Genomic DNA, 9,365 nt, shown 5'->3' on the forward strand with positions numbered 1-9,365 from the left:
TCGCCAAGAGATTAGTTTGCCGGCTTGGTTATTGATCTCTTGTTTCTTGCCCTAAGCCGCCACCGGGTCGTCCCCTTATATACACGGGTTGACGCCTGGTGGCCTACAGAGTCCCTGCCGGCTCATAAATCGTGTCCGGCTTGGTGACTTCTTTACATGACTTTCTTTACAAGTCTTTCCTTACATACGGTGGTTTACAATATTGGGCCTTAAACCGCATCTAGGCCTTTAGGCCTTCTATAAGATTTAACAAACTAACGCCTTGAGTGTTTACTGGGCTTCCTTTATGACCCGCCATTGGGTCTTGACCCGGCCCCTCCTGGGCGGGTCATAACTGATAGCTATATCCCCAACAGAAACCATGCATCTTCTTGTCGAAGAAGCAAGAGGAGTAGACCTCAATAGCTTTGGAGATGTTGAATCTGCTAAAAATGTTGCAAAAAGAAAGCTGGATATTAATTTGGGAGTGCAGAGTATGCAAGAATGGACTATCATTCTGTCATTAATTATTGACTTGTCCATTAAGAAATGCTCTCTCGACATGCAGTTCAATTATCATAGTACTTAAGGGGAAGGCACTATGATGTGTTGGATAGCGCCTAACGCCCCGACGCTACTCTAGGACTTGGTATTTACCCATTGCCGGGGCCAGAGAGCAACAAAGAGCATACGAGGGCTGAGGCAAGTTGGAAATTCTCTAAGAGCATTACTAGTAGAACCCTCAAACCCTCAAACCCTCACTAGCATTTTAAGGGTCCAAAAATGATCTTTTTGTGCACTTTTACGGGTTGAAAAACAGGGGCAAAGATTAGAACCCTCAAACCCAACCCTTATAACGGAATATTCCCCATGAACAACGTTGTCGTTGCACGCGGGAGGTCGACGGGGCGGCCACCGGCGACGGGGGCGACTAGCAGCGGTGGTCGCGGGCATGGACGCGGGAGTTGGGAGGATTTTTCCCTCCCGCGCGAGTATAACCGCCAAATGAGGGTTGGGGTAGGTTTTGCTCCCCAACCCTTACTTTTGAGGATTGGGAGAGGGTTTGAGGGTTGGACCTTTAAAAAAATTTGAGGGTTTGAGGGTTAAGGGGTTCTAGTCTACGGCTTTTTTTCGACGAAAACTGTAAAAAAAACAGTTATTTTTAGGGGTTTGAGGGTTTGAGGGCTCTACTAGTAATGCTCTAAGTCAGCATGTAGCGTCTAAGTAAAAGGGCTATGCTCCATAGCATAGTGCCTAGACGAAAGGCTTCACACAACCAGGGGTGGGCACGGACATGGCCGCACCACACCATGTTGGCAGGAAGTGTAGCGCATGTCAGAATGGCGCTACCCGAAAGGGTTATTTCCGTGACATATTTTCGCCGAGAGTTTATTGTTTGAATTTGTTTCGACTTTGGGTCAGTTTTGTCCATTTTGCCCAGGGGGTGACCCTCCTTTTCAAAAAAAGGTACTGATGAATCACATCAGCTCAAAGTACTCATAATCGGTCCAATACATTGATACGTACATACAACAAATAACAATACTTAACATTGTAATGTAGCCTCGTACATGAATAATACACAAACTGACATGACACGAATAACTTAACACATCACTCCAACAACTTCGAAAATAAAATTTTAAATAACAATAAACCATCTTCGAGTCGACTCCAGGATTCAGCAATGCAACAAGCAAGCACTCCATGCCACTGCTGATATTTCATTCCTGGTCAGAACATGGCAAGAGGAGAAGCATGAGAGACAGATGATACTTACAGCAATACAATTATGAAACGAGATACATTAGACATATGCATAGCGCATAGACTATCATATCTACATATATTTACTAATTGATGCACCATTTTCTTAGAAAAACACATAAAAACTCTATTATCATATCTATATATTAGTCGAATTGAATCTTAGTAGCCTCCGAGGGAGTAACGTCCTCTTTGTCCACGTTCAGGGAAGGTTCCGTGTCCGTTTGCTGCCCACATGCAATCCTATAGCTTATTTTTTTTTGCTAATTGTGCATAGTGATAAATTTCACTAGTAGAAAACAGGGCTATGATCACGGGGTAATATTTACATTAGTCCCGGTTCAGTTACGAACCGGGACTAATGTGAGCATTGGTCCCGGTTCATGCGGCTAAGGCATTAGTCCCGGTTCACTCGGGCCCTTTAGTCCCGGTTTAAGATATGAACCGGGACTAAAGGGTGCGATGACCTTTAGTCCCGGTTCGTGCCTCAAACCGGGACTAAAGATTACACCTTTAGTCCCGGTTTGACGCACGAACCGGGACTAATGGGGTTGAGACCTTTAGTCCCGGTTCGTGCCACGAACCGGTACTAAAGGTCCCATTTTCAAACTCTACCCTCCCCCCCCTTGGATCGCCTTTTTAGTTTAAAAAAATAAAAGAAAATGATGGAAATGTCAAAAAAATAAAAAAAAACAAGTTTCTCATGTGATATGTGGTCTAGTTGTTGGGAAAATTTGCAAATGTGAATTTTGACTTTATTTGCAAAATCTCTCTGAAATTTGTAAAAATGGGCATAACTTTTGCATACTAATTCGGATGAAAAAGTTTTTTATATGAAAAATCATCTACTCGAAAAGTTACATCCGAATTTAACCGGGGGAACCCCGTTAAACATTTGCAAAATCCTCAAAAACCTGATAGAAAAAAGTTACGGGGCTTTTAAGATCTAGAGTGGAAAAATCGAAAAATATTCAAACAGTGGGCAAACTATGGTCAAACAATGGTCAAACTAATTATTCTAGAATATTAGTGTTACTAAATAATTATTTTAGTTATTTCAATTTTGGTCAAATCTGGTCAAACTGTGGTCAAACAATGGTCAAACTAATTATTCAAGAAATATTAGTGTTACTAAATAATTATTGTTTTTTAAAACAATAGTTTCAAACTCAAACAGTGAAATGTGTCACTTCATGCTCAAGCAAAATTCCTGAAGGTTAATAGGATTGACATCTTACTATTGTCAGGAAAACAACAAGTGCAGACTTGGAGCGAGGGAGAATAGAACCCGGAAGTTAAGCGTGCTCAGGCTGGGGGAGTGGGAGGATGGGTGACTGTTCGGGAAGTTAGATGATTTGGAATGATGAAGGATGGTGATTACAGACTAGAGGTTAAAATAATTCAGAAATTTGAAAATCAAAAAAAATTCAAAAAAAATCATAAAATTTCCTTTATTCCCGGTTGGTGTTACCAACCAGGACTAAAGGTGGAGCTCCACGTGGCCGCGTCCTTTAGTCCCGGTTCTGGATTGAACCGGGACTAAAGGGTCAGGGCATTAGTACCGACCCTTTAGTCCCGGTTCATGAACCGGGACTAAAGGTCCTCACCAACCGGGACAATAGGCCCCTTTTCTACTAGTGTTTCTATAAGGAGATGCAAAATAATTGCTTTCACACAGGCTATGTGCGGACATACATGCACTAGATCTGTTCATAATACTTTTTAGCAGTGCTCTAGCAAGAACACTACTCTTGTTCTAAATTTCTTTGGGCATGTAAGGAATGAAGTTGGTTTGGGTGTTTACTCGGATAGAAAAGAAGATGAAGTGATCACGGTAGCTACTGTTGAGTTCAGACATATACACTGATTCTTCATCTAATTTTGTCTACTCCCTCCAATCCAAAATAAGTGTAGTTCAAACTAGTTCAAAACTGCGAGATACAAGAGGAAGTTTCGGTTTTTTGCTATGCAACTGTGATAGTAAGCATCCATAGTCGCCATAAAAAAATGTCATAACTGTTCACATATTTCAGAGCAAATTTGCTTGTCATGTTATTTAATGGTGTAATGTTGATCATAGCAAGCACCACCACCACTGCTTGGAAGCTTGACCAGCTACCTCTGGCCATTCAACAAGTAGGTCAATGTTTTGCAAATTAGCAACCTTGTTTCTGCGCTTTTAATTGGAGAGAAATATGATGTATTGCTTCCCTATACTGTAGGTGTAGCCTTGGTTTTCGAGTGGCTGGTCTCTCATGTAGTTCAAATATATGGTGGTATTATTAGCATTGTTGTTTCTACATCTTCTTACTTAACTGAACTTATGATTGTTCCCCGTCCTTGCGAGAATTGAGAGTGTAAGCTGCAGATATAGCGTGATTTCAGCTCCAGCATAAAAAAAACTAATTGGTGCATACTAATTCGATCGCAGGTCTACTTACTGTAAATGCCTAATCCCGTCTGCCGTGGCTTCCATTCTTTCGCTTTGAGTACTCAGTCAAGAGGTTTTGCTTCTTCCTTATTCATCCATACCTTTAATCTGATAGTGCTTACTAACATCACATATATTTGGTACGGTGCATGTTCCTATCTTCAGATGGGATGCTATAAATCACTTTGTTTAGGAAATAATCTAATTGCAGAGATTCTTTTTGTTTGCTGATCTCTTAATAACTTGGACTACTCTTATAGTATAACTCTTTTTCTATTATGATTTTGTTTTGCGGGTTCGGGTAAATATTTGCACATCGGAATGATCAGATGGGCGCATAACAATATCATCGGATTGAAAAAGGAAGGTACATTTGTTTATCAAACAGACTAAAGATAGATATATCCACATATATCTTTAGTCTGAATGAGAATGGAAATATCTACCTTTATCTATATGCTCCGAGCCTAGGATTGTGTTCTCTTGTGCAAATCGAGCCAAAATTAGTGCCATTTTACCAAACCTGAGTTGTCCAACAATTTTTTTGTCTCACGAATGAAATCCAATAAATATCATCTATACGTTCTCTTGCTATTGTCATCTTTCTTATGTAATTGAAATAGTTTTCCACTGTATGAGCAAAACTTGAAATTGATTATGTTTTGTATGACAAACAGAGCAGATGTAGCCACTTTGGCATTTCACTTTCTTTCAATATAAGCATAAACATATAAATATGTTCTTATGGTTTCATCTTTCCGTGTAGGCTGTGTTTGATAGCAAAGTATTATATAAACCAAAGTATCAAAAACTACAGTAATTTTGCCTGTAGATGTGAGATATCATAGTTTTATCAAAACAGAGTATTTTGCAGTATTCACAATACATAGAACATGTTTGGCTGTTGCCGCATAACGCTGTAAATTTTGCTGTTTAGCCGTTTTGTTTAAGCACTCAGCAGCTTTGTTTTAAAAAAAGAGGTTTGGAGTTCTTCTTTTTATGCAGAGAAAAAACTGCAGTTTGCTCAATACTACAATATTAAAAGCATAGTTGTTAGGGGCAACCAAACAGCTCATTATAAATAAAACTATGGTAATCTCAAAAACTGTAGTATTCTCAAAATACTTAGAAATTACGGCCCTGTTTGATTGCCCCTAACAACTGTGCTTTTAATATTGTAGTATTGGGCAAACTGCAGTTTTTTCTCTGCATAAAAAGAAGAACCCCAAACCTCTTTTTTAAAAAGAGAGTTGCTGAGTGCTTAAACACAACGGCTAAACAGCAAAATTTACAGCGTTATGCGGCAACAGCCAAACAGGTTCTATGCATTGCGAATACTGCAAAATAGTCTGTTTTGATAAAACTATAGTATCTCACACCTACAGGCAAAATTACTGTAGTTTTTGATACTTTGGTTTATATAATACTTTGCTATCAAACACAGCCTACTTTGCTATCAAACAGGACCGTAACCCCTTTCAAATGTGTGCTGACATGCCACTTCTTACTAAGCTTGAAGGTTTAAAACAAGACATGATAAGCGAACAGATATTTTCCCCATCTGTCCAAGTAAGCAACATAAGTCTATATCATACTACATTGCATTAGGAAATATCGTGACTAATTAACGATAAATATTCGGACTGTTATTTCATAGCAAGTTAGATGCTTTACTTCCTTTCAGTTAGTGCATGGACGCATGGTTGACTGATGGAAAAATACATTTAAACCGAGGAGGTACCTTGATTTTACTTGAAATTGTGGAACTGATTAGGCGGCACCAGCAGCAAGCATTTCTAGCATCTCATCAATAGTAGGGTCTCCGTCCTAAAAACATGGGATTAGAAACAGCCTATAAACGGTGTAAAAAAAATTGAAATCCCTGCTTCAAAGGAAAAATGAAGTCGATTGATCTGGAATTCTTACATTAAGATTTAAGACCACACCAAAACATAAGTGTCATGTGTACAGTATCCAGGGAAATAATGACGCTCGGTCCCCACGCAACTGCGGTACTGACTCCAATGACTCTGTTTCCCATAGTAACTGGTCCACCGGACATTCCATGCTGAAGTGCGAAATCCCCTTGTAGGTAGTGAACATTATTTCGGAAGAACGCGCCGCTGAGAGAAACATAAAAAGCCCAGCTTCAGTAAATTAAATGATGTAGTGCTAGCTAGTACTACTGTATACTGTAAGTCGTCCAATGCAAGTCAATTGAAATTTAAGTGTCTTTTTACGTACTTAATCTCACCGGGAGCCCTCGCAGGGTTGATGACCGGCGCTCCAAGGACCAAGAAATATCCATGAGCATATGCCGTCCATGGAAAGTTATCAATAGATACATCCGCGAACACCATAGGTTGAAACGGTCCCAGGGGCGGACCCACGTTGGCCCTCCCGGTGTCACGGGACACCGGGTAATTCTGCTGCTTACCTTGTATACGTTGGCTCTATATCGCGATGACACCCCTAAATTTTCTGTATGGACACCGGTAAAATTCCTGGATCAGGAGCAAAGAGCCAGTGACGGGACGCACCCAAGCCCATCTAATAATGGCCCATGCAGCCAACGGCGTGCGTGAGTGTGCACGGCATGCCCATCCTTAAAAAAACGCACGGATGCCCATTCTCTCTAGAAAAACGCATCGCGCATGCCCTAGCTAGCTATGCCATCTGATCGATCTGATCGCTACCTGCGCCTACTTCCTCGCCGCCTCCTCCCGCAAACTGCAGACAGCAGAACCGCGCTTGTTCGTCACGGCGTCCCCGCCGCCTACTCGCGCGCTAATCAGCGTCACGGTCTACCAGCTCGCCCTCACCCACTCGTAGATCACATGAGATCGAGAACTGGAGAGGTAAGTCGATTATTTCTCCCAAGAGAATACCTCTATTTTGTCTAGTTCTTGCAATTCAAACTAATCCCAAAAAAATATGTATGCCTAGGGTTTTTAATTTTAGGAGTGTTTAGTTGGGAATTGGAATATTGCGTCTTGTCAATTTCTGTGAGCGACTCACATCTGTTTGGGTCATTCCTTGATGGCCAGACGCACAACAGTGAGGTTAAAACAACAACAGGGTTAACTCCATAATCACACAATTCAATTAATTATGCTTTATTAATTAATTTTATTCTTGCCCCTCGAAATATTAATATTGTAACATTACTAACATTGTACATTTGTGCTAACACAATAATTGTTTTTTTAAACGGAAATGACAATTTTTGGATATGAACTGCATATTATTAAATGTGACTTGTGGTCTTCCACAAAGAAAAGACATGTTTTGATATTAATGTAAAGAACAAGTGCCATGTAAATGGTGAGTTTGTAACTTTTATGTATAACATTGCTTGATATCCATATATATGTAATGTATATGGAACACCGGGACATTTTTGTCCTGGGTCCGCCCATGCAGTCCCTCCACATTAACCAATCGAACTATAGCAAGGTCCACTTGGTTGTCTGCCACCAGCACTTCTCCAGTGAACTGTTGGCTTCCGCCCGGAAGCCTAACCCTAACAAACATAGCCCCTTGGACAACATGCTCATTTGTTATTATTAGGACTGTTCTTCGACGGAAATAAGCAACAAAACCGGTGCCCAGATGCGCTAATGGAGGGTTAATACTGGTAACGACGTCTAACATAAGCACCGACATCTTCTTCTTCTTGGGTTGATATATATAGATAGATAAACTCAAGATATGAAACGGAACTGCTGCAGGAGGTTGAGAAAAAAAAGGTTAATCAACGTGCAGATGGGAGGACTAAACATGCATGCCAAGAGTAAAGAAACATGAAAGAGCTGCAAGATCCTACCAAAGGGTGAACATGAGCTCCATCTCGCGTATGGATGAATGAAACTACAACGGCGATTGGTTGTGCAAATTAAGCACATGCAAGGTTCCTGGTCCACAAATCAGATTTCGTGTGGGCGCTGTGGGATGCAGCGCGGAGAGGGTTTATGCGAGGCGGGGCACGACGATAGTAATGAGAATACCGTACCCGGAGGAGGCCCGCGTGCTAATTAAGAGAAGCAATACAGTAAATCCAGAGGCGGCAAAATCGTCCAGACATCCATGCTATATATGCTAGCGACCAGAAAATTACTACGTACTACTTCTCCTATGCCCATCTTTCAAAAACGTACGTACAGTATTATTTTCTTAGGAAGGAGCGGGCGGACGGATACCTTCCACTTCCAGTACTATCGGACGGAGCGCGGGCGGCTGGACGTACGTGCAAGAAGAGGCGGAGCGAGTGCCTTGTCTTGTCGGTGGGACTTGACGACGGAGACGAAGGCCAGGAGCTCGTCCACACTCCACACCCAGGGAGCCGCTATGGCGAGAAAAAGAGGATAGGGCGTATGGCGGCCCGGTGGTGAGAAGAAAGAGGTGAGGGCTGGGTGTGTCTGGGCGCTGCTGTGATGGGTGCTGCGCTGCGGGGCGGGATATATAGGCTGGGTGCTAGGCGATGTGGTGAGGACTTGGGAGTATGGCTTGGCCAGCCAGGGGAAAAGCGAAGGAGGAAGAAGAGAGTGTGTTGGATGATGCTTTTGTACGATCGATGCTAGTAGATAGATGGAACAACTTTGTGTCTTTTATTTTTAACAGAAATGTGATGACGATGAATCGAGATATGTGTGTCTAAAATTGAATTGCTTTATATCTAAATTGGAGCCATTTGGATTATAAGTTATCTGTTGCTTTTCGACTATGCTAACAAAACAGCTGCTTGCATTATTATGCACAAAATGATACAAGTACCGCTGACACCCCTCCATAATTTAAAATGATGAGATATACTACATTATTACTAGGAGAAGGACGTTTTGGTGACCGAGCTCCATGGAGCCCTTTATTTTTGAAAAGTTCAAAATTCAAACTTGCCGGTTTCAACAAAAAATTGAAAAAAGCAAGTAAACAAGGATGTAATGTATATGTGTGTAAAAATTCAGGATGAAATACCTTGAATGCGACCTTAAAAAAAGACAATTTTTTGGACTTTGAGGATGAACCGTATCATGTGTTAAAAAGCCCCGTATTTTTTCCGCCCATCCCTCATTTCAACATATTTTGTTCTGAAAATCTACACAGATATGTACATTATGCCTCCATGTATATCTGTATTCTTTTTTAGAATTTATTGAAATATAAATATATGAATTTTGCAAAAGGAGGC

General features: G+C 41.2%; 1 long non-coding RNA gene across 3 annotated transcripts; it reads right to left on the reverse strand.

Annotated features, from left to right (window-relative positions):
* Positions 1-1,444: 1,444 nt before the first annotated feature.
* On the reverse strand, positions 1,445-8,682 carry LOC125556559. 3 transcript variants are annotated; one of them, XR_007305135.1, is made up of 5 exons: positions 8,377-8,682; positions 6,422-7,902; positions 6,104-6,300; positions 5,919-6,004; positions 1,445-1,709 (listed from the first exon to the last, which is right to left on the reverse strand). It is a non-coding gene; the product is annotated as an uncharacterized LOC125556559 (long non-coding RNA). The 3 variants fall into 3 exon arrangements; XR_007305133.1 differs by lacking the exon at positions 6,422-7,902; XR_007305134.1 differs by having other exon boundaries at positions 6,422-8,682.
* Between the last annotated feature and the right edge of the window lie 683 nt (positions 8,683-9,365).

The sequence above is a fragment of the Triticum urartu genome, chromosome 5 (genome assembly GCF_003073215.2).
Source record: "Triticum urartu cultivar G1812 chromosome 5, Tu2.1, whole genome shotgun sequence".
Classification (NCBI taxonomy): Eukaryota; Viridiplantae; Streptophyta; class Magnoliopsida; order Poales; family Poaceae; genus Triticum; species Triticum urartu.